The sequence below is a fragment of the Rhinolophus sinicus genome, chromosome 18, assembly GCF_057876585.1.
Source record: "Rhinolophus sinicus isolate RSI-liver-muscle chromosome 18, RSI-T2T, whole genome shotgun sequence".
NCBI lineage: Eukaryota > Metazoa > Chordata > Mammalia > Chiroptera > Rhinolophidae > Rhinolophus > Rhinolophus sinicus.
In genome coordinates, this window is record NC_142518.1 from 69,518,273 (window position 1) to 69,543,662 (window position 25,390).

The following is a 25,390-nucleotide window of genomic DNA, read 5'->3' on the forward strand; positions in this document are numbered from 1 at the left end:
TCAGTCTCAAGAGAACTGCTCCCCCTCTGATGCTGTGGCCCTTACGTCACAGGAATTTTGATTGAACATCCTTCATATTGCCTCATGTGGGCAAAAAATGTGTCCATTTTAGGAATGAAGACTGTCATTGAATGAAATATTCTGGACCTCAACCTACAATGAATTGCTCACCCTCCCCTAAGGGATTGTCAGAACTAATCCTATTGTGCCTTACCAAGCCTCCCTGGCAACCGCACACTCTCCATACTGCCCCAGTCATTTTACAATCAGACAGAAGCTACTTCCTTCTAATTCTCCCCAAGCCCTTACTGTACCCTCTAGAAATGCCTATCTGTGAAGGGCAAAGTCCTTATATTCTTAGCTTCTTAATAGTACATGTCCTCTGACTCTTGCCACAATTGGAACCTTGGCTGCCTCCTAACCATGTTGCCCAGGAGGTGAGGTTGGGGCTCTCATTGCTCCCCCAAATTCCTGATCATTGCTCTCTCTTCTTCCTGCAAAAGCCCCACCCTTCTACCTTCCTCATTGCCATCATCTACCAACCTCCTGATGACTTCTCATTTATTGCAGGCCTAGTTCATGGTTTGCTTTCTTCCTCTTCCTTCCTCTCATCATTCTTGAGGTCTTCAACATCTTTGCCAGGGATGTCAGAGCTTTACGTGCCCCATGAGGCCTTTATTTTAAAGAAAAATCTGTTTTTGGAAATTCAGAGATGAGTTGTCTGAGAGTAGAAGAATTTGAGAGTGTGGGGAGAGGAGAGAGGACCAGCTTTGGGGTATACTGAATCTCCCGAATCTGGGCACAGGGCAGGTAGGGAGGCAGTGTCCCCAAGTGGCTGGGATCTGTATGCTGATTTCCCTTACCTCCTAGTAGCCTGAGGGATATTGTAGAAATTCCCTTGGTGGTGGTGGTGGTGGGATCTTTCCCTCTAGGCTTTGTGGTCCTTTCCACACTGACTCTGGTGATCATTTTTGGTGACTTCAACACTTGTGTGGATGACCCATCCCTCATCAGGGCTTTTCACTTCCTAGATCCCTTCACGTCAATGATCTTTTCCTCTACTCACTTTAACTTGGTCATGTATATGTACTAGCCCTTTTCATCACTACAAACTGCATTATTTTGTAAATCTTGACCTCCACTGCTGGAGTTCCTCAACCTTATCAGGTTACAGCTCCAATCCATTGATTCCCACTACATTTTCTCTCTCCACCAGCCCATCATTGTTTATGTTTGTCTCCTTCCCTAGCTTACAGTGTATCCATACTATTGTTATCATCACTTTCCCTTTCCCTCTCTATTTGTCATATCCACTGAGCTGTCATATCCTAACCCTTGGCTATCTTATCCTCCTTCCTCCCTCCCCCTTTTTAAAATAGCTTAGACTTTAACAACTTGGCTGACTCTCATCATTCATCATGAACTTCAAATGGACACCTGACACTGTCCATCACTTCCATTACTCTTCCTTAGTGAGGGCTTTTGGATGGTAATTCTCTGAGCTGTCCTCTTCCTTCTCTCTCCTGGGACCTCCCTCTCCCACCGCTCATTTCTTCTCATACTCACTGGCGGCCTCACCCTACATAGCACTGAGTAAACAGAATCCAGAAAATGGAAATGTTCTCCTTGTCCCACCACTAAATCCACCCTCCTAACTACACCTAACATCACTGTCTTTCTGCCTTTTACAATGCAGTATGTGTGCATTCTGACAGGAGAAGGTGATCCTGTCAGAGGCCAATCCCTTCTAGATTCCATCCAATCTTGCCTTCATGGGGGACTTGGATTCTTCAGTTATCGCCTCATTTTCCTGCACTATGACTATCTCCCTCTTGCCTGGGTGTTTTACATAAACAAGCAACCAAGTTAGACAACCTCTGTTCAAAAAACAATACAAAACAACAAACTCCTCTCTCTTGACTCCACATTCCTCCTCTAGCTACCATTCCATTTCCCTATTCCTCTTCACAGCCAGCTTATTTTGAGAGATTTTTCTGTACAGTCTCTTCTTATATCTTATTCCTCCTCAAACCCTCTATAATCTGGCTTCAGTTCCCCCATCTGACTGTATTTTGCCTTTGCGGAGGCTTGAGAATCAAACCTATAGGGAACTCAGACTGTAGCTTCAGAGCCTATTATGATGAGAACACATAAGAAACTGAGGCTCAGAGAGGTTAAATGATTTGTCTAAGGTCATACAGCTAGTCAGTAGCTAAGTTGAGATTGAATCCAGGTGCATAGAATGCTAGGAGCCTATGCATCAGCATTCTTGTCGTTAATCACACCTCTTCTGTGCTCTGCATATCTATTGCTGGGATTATCACATTGAATTGTATTTATTCATTGACATGTCCCTTATGATTTCAAGGACAAGAACAAAGCTTAGAATACATAGTAGATATTCGATAAATGCTTGTTGAGTGAATGAAGGAATGCTGTTATCTGAGATCATTTGTTCTTTATTTGGTCCTCAGCAGTGATGACTTACTGCTGGTCACTACCTCCCCTCTCATATCATCATAGAATCATGAAATTTTAGAACTGTAAGGGACCTTAGAGATCAGGAAATTAAGATCTGTAGAGGTTAAGTAATGTACCCAAGGTCACTTGGCTACTTAGTTGCAGTCCAGTTCTCTTCCCATGCTATCTTCAATAAGTGTTACCTCTTCTTCCCTCCCTCCACATTCTCTTTTCTACCCTAAATAATTCCAATGCCAGGCAGCACTTAGACTGACGCAGAAAGTCAGTGAAGGACACATGTGAATGTGATGGGCAGCCAATGCAGTACTTTTTAGTGTTAATGAACACGTTCCTCCTTGGTTGGAGCTGGTGCCTGCTAGCTACTTCGGTTCTAGTTTAAAATATCCTTTTTATGAGCTCCTGTCTTAAATTATATTCCTCTTAGTGCTTTGGTTATTTTAATGAGTTTTTCTTATCTGCTATTTATAAAACCAGACCTGCTTTCTAATGTTTTGTTGTTGTTGTTGTTGTTTTAATAATTCAAATTCCCAAGTCTTGTTCCTTTTCCATTGCTCTTTCTCCTTTATGCATTTTATGTTTGTATGCTTGGAGCTAAGCAGTGCATTTTGAAATGCAATCTTGTTTGGTGCTAATACAGTGCTGGAGCAATCAGTTTTTCTATAGGGAAGAATTAGCTAACTGGAATCCTCAACTAACCAGAACCCTCAGCTTGAGGTTGTGAAAATAGCACAATCTCTGAAATCAGGCATAGTTGAGTTTAAATTCTGGCTTTACTAGTTATATATTTATTTTTTACTGTTGATTTCCCCGTTATTATTCTTTATTGAATAATAACTGACATAACATTATATTAGTTTTAGGTGTACAACATACTGATTCAATATTTGTATATATTGCAAAATGATCACCACAATGAGTTCAGTTAACATGTTACTGCTTATTAATTATGTAACCTTGGTCAGATTGTTTAGCCTCCCTGTACATGTTTCCTCATGTTTAAAATAACAGTAATAATAGTATGTCTATTTCATAGAGCAGATGTAAAGGTTAAATTAAATAATATGTAGACCTGGGTTTAAAATTATTATTCTGCCACATAATGGCTATAGAATGAGCTCAGTAAAGTTATTTAACTTCTTTGAGCCTCAATTTCCTTCTCTGTATAATGGGCATTATTATCAGTTGGCATTTGCTACATAACATACCATCTCAAAATGTAGTGGTTTGAAAAAAACACCATTTATTTGCTCATGATTCTGTGGATTGGTAGGTTGGACTGTATTCAGCTGGGACTGTCTCTGCTTCATGTTTGTCAGTTGGCTGCACTCATCCATTTATGTCAATTGGCCTCACTCATATGTTTGGCAGTTGGCTGATTGTCAACAGGGGTGGTAGGAATAATTAGTGTTATTCATCACCTGGTGGGCTGGCCTGTGCTCATTCACTTGGTGAACAATGGCTACCAAGAGCATCAAGAGAGAGCAAGACCCAATGTGCAAGCCCTTTTTGAGTTTCAGCTTTCTCATATTTGCTATTGTACCAGTGATCAAGTAAGTCATATGACCAAGCTTAGAGTAGGTATGGGAAGGGATTACTCAAGGGCATGAATTTGGAAAGGTAATTGTTGTAGCCATTTTTTTTCCAGACAATCTATCATAGACTTGATAATACTTGTTTTCCACGATCTTTGTGAGAATTGGAGATAATGCATACAAAGAACTGAGTGAGATTTCTGGTCAAGATGGTGGAGTAGGTAAATGCTGTGCTTACCTCCTCTCATGACCAATCAAAATTACAACTAAGTTACAGAACAACTGTCACTGAGAATCGCCTGAAGTCTAGCTGAACTGAAACCCTACTACTATGGACAAATAGAAGAAGCCACCTTGAGACTGGTAGGAGGGGCAGAGATATGGAACAGGCTGGTCCCACTTCTTTTTAAAAAAAAAGATTTTATTAAAATGTAGCTAACATACTATATTATGTTATTTTATGGTGTACATTATAGTTACTCAACAGTACCCACCTGGCACTGTATGTAATTATTACTATATTATTGATTATAATTCCTATGCTGAAAAAGTGATCACCGTGACAAGCCCAGCAGCAATTTGACACTGTACCATGCTATCACAATATTATTGACTATATTCCCTATGCTGTATATTACATCCCCATGACTTATTTGTTTTCTACCTGGAAATTTGAACCTCTTATTCCCCTTTATAAAATTTTAAAATTTTCAGTTGCAGTTGACATTCGTTATTCTTTTATATTAATTTCCAGTGTACAGCATAGTGGTTAGACATTTACTAATATGTAATTTAAGAAGTTGTCCCCTTGACTAGTCTAGTACCCATCTGGCACTGTACATAGTTATTACCATGTTATTGATTATATTCCTTATACTTTACATCCCCATGTCTATTTTATAACTACCAATTTGTATTTCTTAATCCCTTCACCTTATTTACCCTGCTCCCAAACACCTTTTCCATCTATCACCCCAATAGATCTAGGACCCATCTGACACCATGCATGGTTATTACAATATTATTGATTACAATATTCTTTATGCTATACTATATATCCCAAACTATTGTGTAACAACCAATTTGTACTTCTTAATCCCTTCCCCTTTTTCACTCACCCCTAAAACCCCTCCCATCTGGCAACCATAGAAATGTTCTCTGTATCTATGAGTTTGTTTCTGTTTTGTTTGTTTATTTTGTTCTTTAGATTCCACTTATAAGTGAAATCACATGACATTTGTCTTTCGTTGTCTGACTTACTACACTCAGCACAATACCCTCTAGGTTCATCCATGTTGTTGTAGATGGAAAAATTTCATTTTTCTTTTTTACAATTGAGTAATATTCCATTGTATATATGTACCACCTCTTCTTTATCCATTCAGGGACACCAGGTTGCCTTCATATCGTGGCTATTGTACATAATGCTGCAATAAACATACGGATGGGCATGTCCCCTCAAAGTAGGATTTTGGGTTTCTTTGGAAAAATACCCAGAAGTTGGATAGCTAGGTCCTCCTTTGTCTCTTATTATAGTCTTTGTTTTAAAGTCTATTTTGTCTGGTATAAGTATTGCTACCCCAGTTTTTTTTCCATTTCCATTTTCATGATATATCTTTTTCCATCCCTTTTTTTTTCAGTCTCTGTGTGTCTTTCAATCTGAAGTGAGTCTCTGGTACACAGCATATGTAAGAGTCTTGTTTTCTTATCTATTCAGCCACCCTATGTCTCTTAATTGGAGCACTTAATCCATTTACATTGAATACAATTGTTGATGGGTATGTAGTTATTCTCTTTCTCTCTCTCTCTCTCTCTCTCTCTCTCTCTCTCTCTCTCTCTCTCTCTCTCTCTCCCTCTCTTTTTTGTATTACAGAAGTCCCTCTAAGATTCGTTGTAATACTGGTTTGGTGGTGATGAACTCCTTTAGCTTTTTCTTGTCTGGTAAGTTCTTTATTTCTTCTTTGATTCTAAATGATAGCTTTGCTGGGTAGAGTAATCTTGGTTGTAGGTACTTGCTTTTCATCACTTTGAATATTTCCTACTAATCCCTTCTGGCCTGAAGTTTCTTTTGAGAATTCAACTGATAGTCTTATGGGAGTTCCCTTGTAGGTAACTACTTTATTCTTGCTGCTTTTAATAGTCTCTCTTTGTCTTTAACCTTTGGCATTTTAATTATGATGTGTCTTGGTGTTGGCCTCTTTGGGTTCATCTTGCTTGGGACTCTCTGTGCTTTCTTGGCTTGTATATCTATTTCCTTTGCCAGATTAGGGAAGTTTTCCATCATTATTTCTTTATATAAGTTTTCAATTCCTTGCCGTTTATCTTCTTCTTCTGGTACCCCTATAATGTGAATTTCGGTACTTTAGATGTTGTCCCAGGGGCCCCTTGAACTATCCTAATTTTTCTGGATTTTTTTTTCCTTTTGCTGTTCTGATTGGGTGTTTTCTGCTACCTTATCTTCTAAATTGCTGATTCAGTTCTCTGCTTTATCTAATCTACTGTTCATTCCCTATAATGCATTCTTCATTTCTATCATTGTATCCCTTTTTTTTTTAAAAAAATAAAGTTTATTGGGATGACAATGGTTAGTAAAGTTACATAGGTTTCAAGTGTACAATTCTGTGATACATCATCTATATATCACACTGTGTGTTCACCACTCAGAGTCAGTTCTCCTTTCATCACCGTATATTTGATCCCATTTACCCTCTGACTGGTTCTTTTTTATGTTTTCCATCTCCATTTTTATGTTTCCTATCTCTTTGTTGAAATTCTCCCTGAGATCATTGAGCATTCTTATAACTAGTGTTTGGAACTCTGTATCTGGTAGATTGCTTATCTTCATTTTATTTAGTTCTTTTTCTGGAGCCTTGTTCTGTTCTTTTATTTGGGACGTGTTTCTTTGTCTTCCCATTGTGGCTGCCTCTATATGTTTGTTTCTATGTATTAGGAAGGGCTGCTATGTCTCCCAGTCTTACTAGAGTGGCCTTATGTAGTAGGTGTGCTGTGGGGCTTAGTGGGGCCACCTTCCTGGTCTCCTGAGTTATGCACTCTAGGTGTATCCCTTGTGTGGTTTGTGTATGCCCTCCTGTTGTAGTTGAGCCTTGGTTGCTATTTTCATGTCAATGAGAGGGATTGATATCATGCTGATTGGTTGTGAGGACTGGCCCTGACTACAGTGGAGGAGTTGTGTTACAGGGGCTGACCTTAGAGCAGGGTGTGCTTCAGCAGGGCTCTGGTCCCTGCCCAATCTACCGCTTGGGTGTGTCATCCTTGAAGGTGGCTGGGTGATGCTCCATCTTGTTTTGAAGCTGGCCACTGGGTGTGTGAGCCCCAGGGTCACCTGGGAGGGGATCTGCTGCAGGTCAAGTTCAGCTGCAGCCTGTTCCCCACCCGGGGCCACCTGGCAGGAGCCAAAGAGGAATCTGCAGATGGCTGCCACCCGCACCATGCTTGGAAGTGTCTCAAGAGGCCAAGCCCTGAACCAATGCCAGCTGCCACTAGTGCTGGGCTTAGGTCTGGTCAGACAGAGGTACAGGACATGTTCAAGTTAGATGCTGCTTGTCTGGGTTCTACAAACCTTTGAGAGACCCTCAGAAACTCTGCAGCATTAGCCAAGATAGGTGGTTTGTAGGAAAAAGCCACTGGAAGTGGCTTGGGTGTGCCTTAAAGCTGGATGGGGTGGTGTCCCAGAATCATCAGGATGGGGCAGACAAATGGTATCAGGTAGCTTGACAGAGATTCATATATGCTGGCCACCTGTGTCTGCACACCAGGAACAGGGAGGGCTCAACGAAGAAACAACGGCTTCTGCCAGCTCCTCCATCCCAGAGAAGGCTGCCCCTCCAGCCCTCATCCTGAATCCAGACAGCTCGACCCCCGCCCCCCCGCCCCGCCCCTCCCCCTGTATGTCCCTGTCTCCTCTCCAACTGCTGCCCCAGCTCTGGAGCCCAGAGCCAGTGATTCCATCAGTGAGTAAATTTGTGTGCATTCCCTTTAAGAGGAACGCCTGGGACTGCAGCTGCCCTCAGTCTCACTCAGTCTCAATCTCCACTGGTTTTCACAACCAGAAACTATGGGGATTTCTCTCCTTGGCACTTGGAACCCTGGGCTGGGAAACTGGTGTGGTGCTAGGACCCCTTGCTCCTTTCGGGGTTGACCTCTGCAGCTGAGATAACCCTCGTTATTTTTAATGGCCACACATGGGTGTTATACCAGCCCATTCCACATCTCTGCCCCTCTAACCAGTGTTCAGGTGGCTTCTTCTATATGTCTGTAGTTGTAGGGCTTTGGTTCAGCAAGATTTCAGGTGATTCTTAATGATGGTTGTTTTGTAGTTTAGTTGTAATTTTGATGTGGTCATGCGAGAAGGTAAGCTCAACATTTACCTATTGCTACATCTTGACCGAACAGAGGCGATTTTCTTCTGATTGTGTTTTCTCCATGAAATAAGTGAAATCATTAGCTGAGAGTTCTGCAAGGGGAATTGTTTGAGGTTTCATGCAGGAAAACAAGTGTGAAATCATTGTCTTGGAGAGAAGGACAAGAAGCTGACTAGAAACACTTAGGATTGTCAGGCATTGAGAGTTCTGGTTAAATTAAACTTAACGTGGAACTATTCCGATGCATAGGTGTAGTTGTTCTTAACCAAGGTTAAGTTAAGTTTGATGGAGGGAGTAAAGATATTTCCTCCACTTGCAGATTTATACATGGCTGTGGATATAATGATAGAACCTGGGATTTAGCTGGGTAGTATGGAAAGTGAAGACATGAAATGACAGTAACGGGGGCGGTGGGTGGGGGGTGGGAGATGAGGGTAAGGGGGATCGAATATATGGTGATGGAAGGAGAACTGACTCTGGGTGGTGAACACACAATGGGATTTATAGATGATGTAATACAGAATTGTACACCTGAAATCTATGTAATTTTACTAACAATTGTCACCCCAATAAATTTAATTAAAAAAAAAAAAAAAGAAAAAGAAATGACAGATAGACAGTGAGGGTAGTGGGATCCACGGATTGCAAGTGGAAGTTATGTAGGAGAGAGGGAAGTTTGGATTTGAAATTATGGAGATGATACAGTTGTTGGTAATGACTTCTAGAGTATGACCATTGGAGTATGTGACTGCGCTGGGATGATGGGAAACAGAAGGTTATTAGAAGTGATGTCAAGGGATGGTGGGACCAAGGTATTGGCTATATCCTGAAGTGATATTGAAATCACAGGAGAAATGGTAAGAGAAAAAGACTGTCCCTGGTAACAGTCCCAATGAATGAACAAAGGGGAGTACTGAGAGTTTGGTGGAGCACACCATAAAGAGGGGTGGCAATTGGCATAGACTGATGGTCTACACGTCAATTTGGCTGGGGTTTTTGAAGAAAAAGGGAGGAGAAATGTCTTCGAAGTGACAAAGTGGAAAAAGGAGGACACATCTCTACCTCCAGGTCCAGTGAGTGATATGAAAGGTGTAGAAAAGAAAACATGCAGCCCATCTGAGAGGGCTGTGTGGAAGCAGAGACCTCAGGGAAGAGCCAAACTTCCTTTAGAATAAGAAGTGGAATGAAATGAAACCATAGCAGGAGGGCTTGGGGGTTCATTGGTAAGCAGGATATTGAGTCAGATTAGGGAATATGTGGAGCCTTAAGGGATTGGGAATTGAGGTAATGATGCATGCTGGGAGGCTGGGACTTGTGGAGGTGACTCGAGTAAGCAGGGATGTAAGATGTGTCAGGATTAGTCCTGTTGGGTTCCTAGAAGGAGGTAGATTATCAGTGCTAATTAGAGCCTCCTTCTGGGGCTGGTCTATTGGCCACTTTGTTTGGTGAAGCTAGGGGAGGCTGGAGAAGAGGCACTTATACCAGGAGCATGTGATACTCCCTGGCCTTCCTAAACATTTTCTGTCATCCTTTTCAATGTTGGAGTAAGTGACTTATTAAGACTTTTCAACAATGATAGTACCTTGGGGGACTTTAACTTATCCCTTCCAAATCTCCGTTTGTCCCCATCAATGCCACTTCAAATAAATACACCATTTAAGAAAAAAGACATGCTTGTTATGTAAATGAAGTTTCAAGACAAGTCCCCTGGCCACTTCAATTACCTTCTAACCAGATTGCTGCATGGAGGCCCCTTTCTTTTACCATTTAGTATGAAATTTTCAATCATACAGAAACATAGATTCTATAATGAGCTCCCATGTACCTCATCACCTAGATTTAACAGTTGTTAACATTTTACCATACTACTTCATCTATTTTTTCTTTTACTGAAATATCTTCGGGTAAATTACAGACATTATAATATCTCACTCCTAAATACTTCAGTATCATAAGCCCTTTCTATGCAGAAATTGTGAGGCTGCTACTGCCTTTCAAAATGTTGTGCTATGAATTGGACAAGAGTGTTCCAGATGTGGAGTGATCAGCTGAGTATACAGAAAGAATGACTAGACCAAATTTTTGTCAATGCAGATTACAATCTTTAAAATTAGTCATTTTAGAGGCCATGGTACACTATTGATTCAAGTGCATTTGTGGTCAGCTTTGCACATGAACTGCTGCTGTCAAGTCAGGCTTCCCCCATCTTGTATTTGTATAATTGAATTTTTGTTGGTTTTAGCCTATTGAAAATATTTGGAATTGGAATTCTGCCCTCCAGTGAATTAGTTAATCCTTTCCTGCTTTGGTTCATCAGCAAAGTTGATAAGTAAGCCTTTTATATATTCATGCGAGTATATAGTAGTTACTTTCTAAAATTGAAGCTTGTGCTACCCAAAAATTGTGGAGACTGCAATAAGATCATCTCAAGTATTAAGAGTGGGCTTTTTGTAGGCTAAATAAATTAAATGTTCCTGATTAATGATTGAAATCTATCCTTCTTGACTATTCAAACTTGACTATTCTTCTGGATTAACAAACTGGTATCTGAGTACAGTTTTCTAAGACATTCTAAATTATCCCAGAATAACTATTTACTATAAACAAATTACCAAACAGTTTCTTGGATACACCCACATTATTCATGACAGCTAAATCCAGAGGTTGAATTGGCTTTCTGAGAACTCCATGGGTTTGCTTGGGTAGCTTCTCAGTTGACTATTCTCACAGTTCTACACAGGGATCATTTTCTAAACTCAAGTGTGAAAGTGAATTGAATGGACAACCCCTGGCTCTGCCTCATGCTTAGAAAACGGGACTGCACCAGGAGCATGTTGTCAACTGCTAGACAAATGATATTTTTGTAAATTTTCAAACTGAATATATAATGTGCCTAAGCAGAAGACATAATACACAATGATCAAAATAGCAAATCAGTATTGTAGAACTCCACGTTTCTCAATATGGTCCCAGTGTTTAGGTATTTCAGAATGAGAGCTTTCTGACACTAGCATTAGTGGAGGGGGTACCATACCATAGTGATTAACACCATGGGTACTGGGCGTTGACTGTCTAGGTCTAGAACCTGTCTCTACCACTTATTATTGCCTGTGGGACTGGGGCTTTTTATTTAGCCTCAGTGGAGAGCAATTACCTCATCTGTTAATGATGAAGATAGCCCAATCACCTATCCAATACAGCAGTTGTGAGATTAACATTGTTAATTTAAGCAATGTGCCAAGCATTTAGTTAAGTGTTACCTACTGTTATTTATCATGATTTTGATAGTTCTCATTGGGACCCAAGGTATTGTAGTATGCAATTTGATGTCATATTCATGGAGTTCTTTATCTAGATTTAAATACGTTTGGTCTGGGGATGCTCTAGGTTGCCACGTAGTCTCCCATATTTACCTTATAATCCTAATTTCCACTCCGGTGCCTCCAGAGGCCTGGTAAGAACAATTAAAGACACATGAAGAGTTCTGACACTTTCTACTGTGAGCCAGCCAAGGTAGTCCGCACCTCTTGGTTCCTAGGTCTAAGTCTTCAGGATTAGCTTCCATGGTGGCTGACAACCACTCCAACTTTTCAGGGGAAGAAATTTAGGAAATCCTATTTTTCTTCATACAAGAATCTACAAATACATTGCTTTTAGCACCCCAATATTGATCTAGGCAGCAATAGTGATTTCTTCTGTTTGTCCACTTTAGTGGTAAGAAAACTACTTAAAACCATTGACAGTTTTTAAAAATTAAAGCTTATTGGTGTGACAATTGTTAGTAAAGTTACGTAGGTTTCAGGTGTACAATTCTGTAATACATCATCTATGTATCACATTGTGTGTTCATCACCCACCGTTGGTTCTCTTTCCATAACACATATTTGATCCCTTTTACCCTTTTCTAAAAAATATGGAACGCTTCACAAATTTTCATATCATCCTTGCGCAGGGGCCATGCTAATCTTCTCTGTATTGTTCCAATTTTAGTATATGTGTTGCCAATGCGAGCACACATTGACAAAAATTAACACAGGTAACTTTGATAGATATTGGCCAGAGAAAGACTTAACATATGTGCCCTTTTCTTATTCTTCACTCTAAGTTATGATATTCCTTTGCATTGATTGTGCATGAGTAGTAGCTATTCTCTTTACCAATAGGAGTGTGCATCTGGTAGTTTCCTTTACTAGACTTACTACTTTTGTTTTCATGGAAAAGTAATTCATTTGTCAAAACTTTTCATTTTTAGATAATTTTAGACTAAATGTTAAAACAGTACAGAGTATTTCTGCATACCCCTCATCCAGTTTCACTTTATGTTTATATCTTATATAACCATGTTTCAATTATCAAAACTAAGAAAATCACCTTGGTACAATACTATTAATTAACCTACAGAATTAATTAAAATTTCACCATTTTTTCTACGAGTGTCCCTTTTTTGTTTGAGAATCCAGTTTAAGACCTCAAATTGCAAGAATTGTCATGTCTTTTTAGTCTCCTCCAATCTGCGACAGTTCTTTAATCTTTCCTTGTCTTTCATGACCTTGACACTTTTGAGGAGTACTTGCTAGTTATTTTGTAGACTATCCCTCTATTGGGGCTTTTCCAATGTATTCTCATGATTAGATTGATGTCATACATCATTGGAAACGCTAACACATTGGTGTGCCCTTCTTTGTGCAGTCTATCAGGGGGTACATGATGTTGCTATGTATTATGGGTGATGATAATCTTCATCCCTTGGTAAAGATGGTGTCTGTCAGGATTTTCCACTGTAAACTTGCAGTTTTCCCCTTTGTAATTACTAAATGTTTTGGAGGAGGTACTTAGAAAGTGTGCAAATATCCTATTTCTGCTTAAGATTTGCCCACTAATATTAATATCCATCAGTTGATCTTGCCTGAAGCAATTATTACTGTGATGTTCTAATGGTGATGATTTTCTATTTCCCTCACTCCTTGCACATATATTAGTTGGAAAATTGGAATTCTTCTGTAAGAGAGAGTTGTCTCTACTCCCTCATTCATTCATTCATTGATTCATTCATTGATTCATTCATTCACTTATTTGTTTACCAGAGCAGACTAACATATTTATTCTATTCTTTGGGTTATAATCCTATATTAGTTTTATTTAGTTTATTGATCAAATTGTTCCAATTTTAGCCATTTGGAATCTCTTTCAGGTTGGCTCCTGTGCCCTTTTAACATGCCCTTCATTTATTTATTTATTTATTTATTATTATTATTATTTTTTTTACCACTTCCCTTATTTTCATCACCACGAGATGAGCCAGGCTCATCTTCTGTTTTCCTTTCTCCAGCCCTGAAACCAGCCAGTCTTTCATTTAATGGAAAGTGGTATTTCAAAACCATGACCTGTGCCTTAAGTGTGCTTGCTATTGAGGTATCACTGCTTCTAGCCCCTCTCAGTGGATATAGCTAGGAAATATACGTATATGTTTTAGCTTATACAGGCATATGTCTACATTTATTTCTGTATCTATCTGGATTACATTAAGAAAAAAACCCACGAGTCCATATTGATATCTATGACTCAACCCAGCTCATGGGGTTCATTTTAGCCTTCTCTTCCCTTCCTTATTTGTACCTTTTTTCTCTTACCCTGAGGCACCTGGTTCTCATTATCTACAATATATTTACTTAAATTTTCAACCCTAGTAGTATGTTAGTAAAGTAATTTCAGATGACCTAAGCCATACCCCCATGAGAAACAAATTTATGAACTAGAGTGCAATGTTTATATACCATTTTTTGTCTTTAGTTTTATAGTATTTAATCAACACCCTGTTTTTCATAGTTATTTAGGTCAGCTCCTTTCTTCCCCATCACCTTCATCATGTGACTCATTTGTAATACAGTTGGATTCATTTGTCACAGTCTTCAGTCCATCACCCTTCTCCCCAGTATTCTGGTTGAACTTTCTAAACTTTACATACAGTAAAATTCAGTCTATGGTGCATAGATCTATTCTATGGGGTTTTGATAAATGCATATAGTGGTGTAGCCACCAGTACCATACAGGACAGCTCCATCACTCTGAAAAGTCCCTCATGCTGCCCCCATTAAGATCAATCCTTTTCCCTGTACCACTAACCCTTGGCAACCACTGACTGATTTTTCATTTATATGGTTTCTCTTTTCCAGAGAGTCATATAAATGGAATCATATGGCATGTGACCTTTTGGATTTGGCTTCTTTAACTTAGCAAAATACGTTTAAGATTCATCCAAGTTGTGTGTATTGATAATTCTTTCCTTTTTCATAGTTGAGTAGTGTTTCATGGTAAGATGAAGCATAGATTGTTTAACCATTAACCCTTTGAAAAGCATAGAGATTGTTTCTACCTTTTGACTGTTATGAATAAAGCATAATAGCTTTAAGCATTGGTGTACAGGTTTTTGTGTGAACATAAGTTTTCATTTCTATTAGGTAGATACCTAGCAGTGGATTAAGTAATTTTTAAAAAGTAGTTCTTCAAATATCCAGAAAAGAAAACAGAAAAAAAAACTATTTAGTACTACATTTTGGCAACTACTACCATTAATCCTGTACCATTTCAGTGTAGTTTCATAATTCCAAACTTCACATCTGCATCACCATTTACTCTCAGAATCTTCTGATTTTGAAACTGGGTGCATTTGTGTTCTCCCAAAATTTCTGTCTTTTAATCTCCATAGTGATATAATGTGTTATATTCTGGTTTAGTGTTACTTGGATCAGGATACGCCCTTGATCACACCTTCCCTGAAACAACTGTATATATGGGAACAAAATGGGTAATCTTGAAGCCAGGCCCTATTTACTAGACCCTGAAGCACTGACTTTATAATGACCATTCTTTAAGAAGATGCCCTTTGTGTAGTCAGAATGAGCAATGATCTATCTGACATTAATTGAGAGTCTTCTTAAAGAATCCCTGTCCTAATATATGAAACCTATCAGCTTGCTATAGAACTGGAATTGCTGCCATTAGCATCAGTCTTCTGGGCCAAGGTTCAGTCATTTTCTCTAGAAGGTTTCTGTTAAAAATGTACATTTTTAATCTGTGAGGGCAGATGTTTAGCATATTAGCTAGCTGTCACCTCAGAGAGATCACAGCTGTGATCTCTGAAATTCCTCTCTACTGATACCTTTCTACTAGTCTGCATACACTCATTTCTGTTTCACTCAACTGTGAGCTCTTAGACTGAGGGCAGAGTTCATCTCTGTATTCCTAGTGACTGGCATGTAGTAGGCGGTCTGTGTATACTTCTCGAATGGATGAATATATGCATGATGAGTATGTGATGTTTGAAAATGGAGAGTGGGGGTTTGTATGGAAAAGCTCCTTATGTGTGGCATAGGCAGGAATAGGCAAGCCTATATGGAAGGGCACAGCAGGGGTCTGTCGTACCACAGAGCAGAATGGAACGGGTCTCTCATGGGAACAGTAGACGACTAAAGATGGGAACTAGCTAAAGGCCAGCCTCAAAGTTCAGGCTTTTGGGAAGTTGTGGCTAAGGATATGGGCTCTGGAGACAATGGGCAAAAATCCCAGCCTTGCTACTTCCTACTGGAATTTGGATTTTACTTCGAATGAGATGAGGATTAATTTGGGATTGGGTGTTGATTAAAAAGAATAACTTGGCTATTGTAAATAGTGCTGCAGTGAATATATGGATGCACACATCCCCTCGAAGTAGCGTTTTGGGTTTCTTCGGGTAAATACCCAAAAGTGGAATTACTGGGTCCTTCTTTGCCTCTTGTTATAGCCTTTGTTTTATAGTCTATTTTGTCTGGTATAAGTATTACTACCCCAGATTTTGTTTTTGTTTCTATTTTCAGGAAATATCTTTTTCCATCCCTTTACTTTCAGTCTCTGTGTGTCTTTTGATCTGAAGTGAGTTTCTTATAGGCTGAATATGTAAAGGCCTTGTTTAAAGGTCTTGTTTTCTTATCCATTCAGTCACCCCATTTTTTTGTAGGTTGACCCTAGTGCTTTTTATTGGGGAATATTGGGGAACAGTGTGTTTCTCCAGGGCCCATCAGCTCCAAGTCGTTGTCCTTCAATCTAGTTGTGGAGGGCGCAGCTCAGCTCCAAGTCCAGTCACCGTTTTCAATCTTAATTGCAGGGGGCACAGACCGCCATCCCATGTGGGAATTGAACCAGCAACCTTGTTGTTAAGAGCTTGTGCTCTAATTAACTGAGCCATCCGGATGCCCCCGTGGCAGCTCAGCGGCAGCTTGTTGTCTTCAATCTAGTTGTGGAGGGTGCAGCTCACTGGCCCATCTGGGAATTGAACCGGCAATCCTGATATTCAGAGCTCACGGTCTAACCAACTGAGCCATCCGGACGCACCTCAGCCACCCTATTTTTGATTGGAGCATTTAATTAATTTACATTTAAAGTAATTATTGATAGACATGTAGTTATTGTCATTTTCTTATTCACATTTTTGATTCTTCTCCTCCTCCTCCTCCTCCTCCTCCTCCTTCTTCTTCTTCAACAAGTCCCTCTAACATTCCTTGTAATAGTGGTTTGGTATTGATGAACTCCTTTAGCTTTTTCTTGTCATGGTTGCCAATTAGGAGGGGGTTTGGGGGGTTGGATGTAAAAGGGGGAGGGATTAAGAAGTACAAATTGGTTGTTACACAGTAGTCATGCAGATGTAAAGTAAAGCACAGGGAATATAGTCAATAATATTGTAATAAGTATGTAGTGTCAGGTGGGTACTAGACATATCAGGGTGATCACCTTATAAGTTATACAAATGTCTAATCACTATGTTGTACACCTGAAACTAATTATGTGTCACTCTAATTGAAAAGTAAAACAATTATTTTAAAAAAGAATGACTTGATGTGAGTTTTATTTTAACAGGATTACTCTGGTTACATTGTTGGCAGTAGAATGAAGTGGGAGGGCAAGGATAGCATCAGAGGCATCAGTAAAGAGGCTATTAAAGTAATCCAAACTGGAGATGACAGTGGCTTGGACCAGAATGGATGCAGTGGAGGTTTTGAGAAGTGGTCATATTCAGCATATATGCTGAAGGCAGAGATGTTAGCATTTCATGATGAAAAGCACTGGATCTCTTTCCTCTATGCCTAACACAACCAAACCAAACACTTTGTAATGTCTCTAAACTATAAAACAGAAGTCTATGTTAGTGGTTTAAGCAGAGCTAATTTTCCATTAAAGCAAATCTTTCTTGATGTGGACGTAACCTTGAATTCAGTATGCTTCCACTAGCTAACGTTAGACTTTCAAATCCATGTTTTCCTGTTGCCTTCTATAAGGAGCTTCAGCAGAGCAGTATTTGCATTACTTCTTTTCCTGACGACTGAATCTTTAGCAAACAGGGCAATGTATATAATTTGATCTCACTGCGAGCATTTTTGTCTATGGGTCTGTCACTCTTTGTGCAGGGAATAGAATTTTTTCTGGGTGTACTTCTTGCATGGAAAGCTTTTACCCAGTAGGATAAATACACTATGAAAACAATTTGATCAGATAAGGTTTCATGAACCCCACTTTATTCACCCAGGCACACACTCTCAGCTTCATGTATTTTAAGTACAAGTCTCTCTGGCCCTGATATGAGAAGACAAAGTCTTGGTTAGAATAACAATTGATATTCTAATCCCTGAGTAAAATTTTCATTGTTGAACTTCTATTGATTAGTCAGATGATTTTATAGCATGGTGTAACAGCTGCTCCGAGAAGGTATTTATGAGTAGGGAAGCCTCAGAAAAAAGTATCTTTATGTCACTCAGATGGGAATTAAACTCCTTAATTCATTAGCACTTTTCAGGATGGTGGCCCACCCCCTGCCCAATCTGACATAGCTAGGCATACAAGCAGCAAGGGAAGTGTTGGCAAGGGGCCCTGGATCTCTCAGAAGATATGTAGTCTCATGATTGAGCCTAACTGTGATTGAAAACGATAATCAACCTTCACTCCTGGATCTGTGGCAGCATCTAAGAGCAGTCTCTGGGAGTCCTGTGTGTCTGGGGAAGTCACCGGGGACAGAGGGCAGATGCAAATGGCTTTGGGCAGTTTGTTTAAAATCTCTCCTTTGTAGAGGTGACATTTGATCCATTGGCCCTTTCTTTGAGATGAAAGCTAGAGAAGGCCTTGTGATTTCTGTCAGTGTGCCTATCGACAGGGCAGTAGCTAGACGCTGAAGCTTGCAGGCAAAAGGGTGTCTGTCTGTCAGTGAAATAGCTATATCCCAGTTTGTCTGAAAGCTCAAGGGAAATTCCATTTTGATGGCTTCTTCTTTGGACAGAAGCAAAATTTTCAAAACATAAGTATTGAAGACTTAAGTGATAATTTTGGATCTTTGTCTTTTATTGTGCTTCACTGTATTATAAAAAGTATAACAAAGTCTGAAAATTTTTTCTTTCACCATTATTTCAATACATTAGAATTCTCAGTATGTTCACAAGGAAAATTACTAATTCCTGGGAAATCTGTTTTTACAGAGTGTATTTTATATCTGTCAACTCTGTAAAAATGGAATTTTACTGGGTGAATGTATATATATTGCGAGCCAGTTTATGAACCACATAAGAAAATCAGTCTCATGACATACACACAGAGAATAGCACAACACAATCCAGAACCAGGCAGTGAGAAAAAGACCTCTGAATAATAAACATATTTTTATTTATTCCACATTTAACAAATATTTATTGAACAAGTGTTAGGTGGTGAGAACTACTGTAGGAGATATAAATACAAATGTGAGTGAAACAGGCAAAATTCCTGCTCTCTCATGTTCTAGTGTCTATGTTGAGGGGGATGTGAAACAGAAAATAAATAATAAATAAGGTGACATACAAGATGATTTTCATAAACAGAGACATGCTATAAATAACATAAGATGGGGTTCTATAGTAGGGTGATTTGTGGGCCTGTGTGATGAGGCCAAGCCAGAATGAACTAGGTCATCAAGGAAGGCCTCTCTAAGAAGGTGATGTTTGAGTTGAGACCTAAACAACAAGAAGGAGTGCACTACGTGTAGATCAGGGGAAAGTAACTTTCAGAGGGATTAACAAGTGCAAAGACCCTGAAGTGGTAACCAGTTGGCTTATTTGCACAAGAGTGGAGGTAGGGAGGCCAGTTAGGATGTTCTTGCAGTGGTATAGGCCTGAGATGATGGTGGCTTGAACTAGTGAGAGAGCAGTGGAAATGGAGAGAAGTGAATGGATTCAGGGTGTATTTTTGAAGTGGAGTTGATAAGACTTGCAGGTGTATTAGATGTGGGAAGTAAGGGAAAGAGACACTTAAAGAATAAGTCCTAGGTTTTTGGATGGGTGGTGGTATACCATTAACTGAAATGGAGAAGACTGGAAAAGAAATATGCTGAGGTGTGAGAGGAAATCAAGAGTCTTGTTTTGTACATGTTAAATTTGAGATACTGGTTAGACAGTCAAAAGTGGCTGCCAAAAAGTCATCACCATACAGCTCATGTTCATACAGAAGCTCCTTAGGTCCTCTGTCACAGCTATTTTCTTTATTTTATGCACCGATTAAATGAACTTGGTTCTCCAGTTTTTTTAACCCACACAGAGTAAAAGCTTTGGCATCTCTGTCTTTCTCTCTCTCTCTCTCTTGAGTACCAGATCCCATATATCAAATTGCCTACTGAAAATATCCACCCAATCTAACATGTTCAAAACTGCATCTGTTGTCTTCGTCTTCACACTTGTTCTTTCTGGATTTTTAAATCCTGCTCAGTGATTCCTTTGTTCATCCTATGACCCAAACTTATTTCTAGACTTTATCCCTCCCTCACCCCAACATTCGATGAATTATTAAGTTGTGTTGAACAGCACCTCCCAAATGTCTCTCTAATCTCTCTCCTACTCTCCATCTGAGCTGCTACTACCATTCAAGACCACATGACTTCTTGCCTGTTGCCCTATAAGCATATGCTGCTTCACCATCTTCTTAAGTCACCCTTTAGCCCCTACATTTTGGGTAACTCCTGCTTATCCTTCAAAACTCAGCTCAGTGTTAACTTTCTCCAGGAAGACTTCACTGACATCTTCAACTTGTCCCCCACCCCATCTGGATTAAGTAACCCCTATTAGATGTCTCTCCAGTGCCCTGTGATTACTTTTATTATAGCTTATATCGCGTGGCATTATAATTGCCTCTTCAGTTGCCTGTCTCTTCAAATGTACTGTGAGCTCCTAGATTTCAGGGACTTTATCTCTTGTCGTCACATTTCCAGTGCCCAACATGGTGTTTGACACATGATTGGTAGTCAATAAATCTTTTTGAATGAATGAATGCTTGAAACAAATTAGAAGGAAAACCTGCTTAAAGGGAAACTGACAACAGTAAGAAATGATAGCTTATATTTTTATATTTGTATAAGTGAGGAAGGAAACAACTAAATAAGCCATCAAATTCTCAAAAAGTACTATAGTCTGAGGTCACTTAGCATAGGGACTATTAGTATTATACTGCATTATAATTCTATATTATACATTGTACAGCATAATGCAATCATTCCCATTTGGTTTGTTTCTTCTTTTTTAAATTAAAGTTTATTGGGGTGACAATTGTTAACAAAGTTACATAAATTTCAGGTGTACAATTCTGTAATACATCATCTATATATATCACATTGTGTGTTCATCACCCAGAGTCAGTTCTCCTTCCATCACCATATATTTGATCCCCTTTACCCTCATCTACCCCCCCCCTTACCCTCTGGTAACCACTAAACTATTGTCTGTGTCTATGAGTTTTTGTTTCTTTATTTGTTTATCTTGTTCTTTTGTTGTTTTCAGTTTTAGATACCACATATCAGTGAAATCGTATGGTTCTCGACTTTTTCTGTCTGACTTATTTTGCTTAGCATAATAATCTCAAGATCCATCCACATTGTAGCAAATGGCTCTATTTCATCTTTTCTTATGGTAGAATAGTATTCCATTGTGTATATATACCACGTCTTCTTTATTTTTAAAGACATTGGTGCATCTAGAAAAGACTAAGTTACATTTAGCCTCCATTTAAGAAAGTGTTGGAGTATGTACTACATGATAAGACTTATGATTTTTTACTGATCTACATCAAACCAGATTGGGGAAAAATAATTATAGACTAATAGTTTTAACACAACCAGTTCTGAAACTTACGTGTTTCCCTCCAGATTGATTTGCAGGCTTAGATTATAGACAAAGAATATTAGAACTGAAGTCCAAACCATCATTTTATTTATACTCAAAGGTGCTAGTGAGTTCACTTTCTGGGAGCATCCTAAAAATCTCTCATATACTATACAATTAAAGAAAATGTTTCCCTAAATAGAAATGTCTTCAAAATATTCATGATCTGTGTAAACAAAGTCATCAGTGCTTTGATGTAAAGTAATATGGAACTGATGACCCTCTGCTTAATTGCTCCATGCCACTATACTCTTTGGCCTCATTTTCCTATTCCTGATGTTTACCCTAAGAACTCTTCTCTCCAGCTGACTAGCTCCACAAATTGCCAGAGTATACATAATACAGGTAATAAAGATCTGGGCAACTATGAATCCATATCAGCAACCTTACAAATATTTGTTCAGCAGTGATTGATGAACATCACTTGAAGTCAGGAGAACCAGGATGCATTGTTTGGTATAATCCACCCACTGCTTACATCTTCATAGAATGATCTTTTGTGGGGATGGTGTTTGGAGTTGGAATGAGTAAGGTGAATAGATTGGGGGAAGAGGGAGTATTGCAAACTGATAAAAAAAGAGAGAGCAAAGTTCATTCACAGGTCTTTTCTGTTTGTGTACTACTATTCAAACTTTTAAAAATATAGATTACTTTTTCTTTCTGAGAAGATGGAACTTCATTTGGGCAAGAGAAAATTGTGTGATTTCAGGATGGGCAGTCAGTATGAGACTTCTGTTGTTCCAATTTCAAGTCGGCCTAGAAGAGTGACATGTTGTATAGGAGTGGGAAGGAACTGGGAGAAAAACTCTTTCCAAGGGGTGGGGGAATGAAGATTCATCCCTAAAATTTTAAGGTCAGTACTTTGTTAAAGGGGTGGGGGAACGAAGACTCACCCCTAAAATTTTAAAGTCAATACTTTGTTAAACAACAAAAATAAAAATAGACACTTCATATGCAGAAAATAAATCATTCTACACTCTACAGTGCCTAGTACTAGAGAGGCTACACATAGGGCGTAGACTAATAAGTGTTGTTGTTTGACATAGAAACCAACAAATAATGAAGAGAAACTACTATTTAGTGCCTACTATGTGCTATGCTTTACAGTTTTCTTTTTCTCTTAATTTAATCCTCACAACAAGTCTAGGAGATAGGTACCGTTATTATCCCATTTTCCAGATAAGAAAATTAAGGGCTCTAGGAGGTGACGTTAATTACCCAAGATAGCATAGCAAGTAAGTGATGGAATTATCATTCAAATACAGGTACCTGGAACTTCAAAGACCATGCACTTGCCACTGAAATATGTTGTCCTGTTTACTGGCAAGCACCATTTTCCTTTCCCTTTACCCCCTCTCCACCTATGCTTCTGGGTAGGGAACTAAATGTGGTGTATTGGCTTTATGAAATCCAAGGGTGAATGTGGAAACATCTGGTTACAATTCTGTAACCCCCAAATGCCTAGAGGGTTTGCACAAGTGATTCATAGCAGGACTGGTTCTAACATATTAATAATTTGAGGACTGCATTACCTGAGGATCTCAGAGGGCTATCTCACCAGCATGGCAGGTAAACCAAGGGGGGCCATATTAAAGGGTATTGGGTGAAAGTCAGAGCTCTGTAGAGTGCAGGGATAGTCCTGCTGAGTCCTCAGCAGTGCTCAGACACCTGTAAGATTCTCTCCCGGAATGAGCTCTAGCATAGAATTATTTGGTTTATAAATGCATTTGTTTCAGCCAAGTGTAGCACGTCTGATGGTTACTAATGGGTATGCTAATTATAATCAGAACAAGATTTTTAAAATTTATTTATTGGGGTGACAATTGTCAGTAAAATTACATAGATTTCAGGTGTACAATTCTGTATTACATCATCTATAAATCCCATTGTGTGTTCACCACCCAGAGTCAGTTCTCCTTCCATCACCATATGTTTGACCCCCTTACCCTGATCTCCCACTCTCCTCCACCCTTACCCACTGGTAACCACTAAAGTATTGTCTGTGTCTATGAGTTTTTGTTTCTCATTTGTTTGTCTTAGAACAATATTTTTAAAAGAAGAGAAATATCAGGATTCATTTAATGTTTTACATTGGAAAGACGACAATATTTCTTTCAACTGAGATAGAAACCAAAATATTTCAGTCGCTCCTGGGACACTAACGAGTCACAGACATAATGAGCTTGACAAAGGCACAGGAAGCAAAATATATTCTTTGTTATGCCTGAAGAATGTCAGGATAGAAGTACACTTCTGTTGAGGCTTCAACTTTGAATAAATGAGTGAATGAATTAGACGTAACTAGATGAGAAGCTCTTTTGTAAAGATGTCCTTTGCTCCCCCCCTGATATTCTGAAAACATTTTCTCAAAGATACAATGTTAGAAATGGTGCCATTTCTGCCAATCTGAAAAATCCACTAAAATCTATGCTTATATAGATTGTAACAACTGTTTATTGAGAACTTACTATGTTCTATGAGCACTTTCTTGTGGTACCCACAAGAACCACATGATATTGGGTAGTACTATTGATATTATTTTACAGATGAGAAATAGGCTCAGAGAGCTTACATTTTTTGACCTAGGTCACACAGCTAGAGAGTGGTGATTGTAATTGACTCCACAAATCACTCCCTTAACTATTACACTGTACTGTTTAAAGATTGTTTATAGAGTAACCTTAAGCAATAAGTCCAAGATAAAGAACACAGGTAGTGGTAGAGATAAATAATTGAACTGAGTCTTATTTGAGGACCCAGACATTTGACATTACCTTAAAATGCCTCAGAAGTACCTAACAAACAGTAGTAAGTAACTGGCCCAAGGTTTGTTTGTATAGCTAGATATGACTCATGTAATGTAAGTGCTGTCATTGACTGTTACAGGGTAGAGATGAAAGGACAAGGCAGTCTACATTATATCTATGCTGAAAATACATCATTCTCCTTCTCAAAAACCTTTAGTGCCTCCCTAATGCCTAGGGACACAAGTTCTGATTCGATACTTTGGTATTCAGGGTCTGCCACACGATGGTCACAACCTAACTTGACATTTGATCTTAGGCTATTCACTTACGCTCCAGACTAACTGCATTTCTTGCTCTTTGAACATGCTGTATGTTTGTCTGCAGTCTTGGTGTTTTCGTTTAAATTGTCCCCACTCCCTGTTAACCTTTGGAGATGATTTCCCTTCTGCTTCTTCTATGCCCTACTCCCCACCCTCAACAATTCCCACATGTCAAAATAATACTCATCCTTCAGTGCTCTTCTCAAATATGTACTTCTTATTTTAATAAGACTTCATTTTATTCAAGCAGTTTTAGGTTTACAACAAAATTGAAAGGAAGGTACAGAGATTTCCCAGATATCCCTGCCCACACACATACATATCCTCTTCTATTATCAACATCACTTACCAGAGCGGTACATGTTTACCAAGAATGAACCTACATTGACAGACACATCATAATCACCCAAAGTCCATAGTTTACCTTAGGGTTCACTCTTAGTGTTGTACATCCTATGGGTTTGGATAAATGTATAATGACATGCATCCATTATTATATCTTCACTGCCCTAAAAATCTTCACTGCCCTAAAAATCTGTGTTCTGTCTATTCATCCCTCCTCCATCCTCACCCCACCCCCTGGCAACCACTGATCTTTTTATTGTCTCTATAATTTTGCCTTTTCCAGCATGTCATATAGTTGGAATCTTATAGTATGCAGCCTTTTCAAATTTGCTTCTCTCAGTAGTATTCATTTAAGGTTCCCCCTTGTCTTTTTATGGCTTAATA

General features: G+C 39.1%; 1 protein-coding gene and 1 non-coding gene across 2 annotated transcripts in view; both read right to left on the minus strand.

The window, feature by feature from the left end:
* The window catches only part of ESX1 (ESX homeobox 1), a 142,647-nt gene that overhangs the window by 92,851 nt on the left and 24,406 nt on the right, over positions 1–25,390 (minus strand). The gene's annotated exons all lie outside the window — the stretch shown is intronic.
* LOC141569820 (U6 spliceosomal RNA) lies at positions 12,303–12,409 on the minus strand. The gene has a single exon (XR_012493600.1). It is a non-coding gene; the product is annotated as a U6 spliceosomal RNA (small nuclear RNA).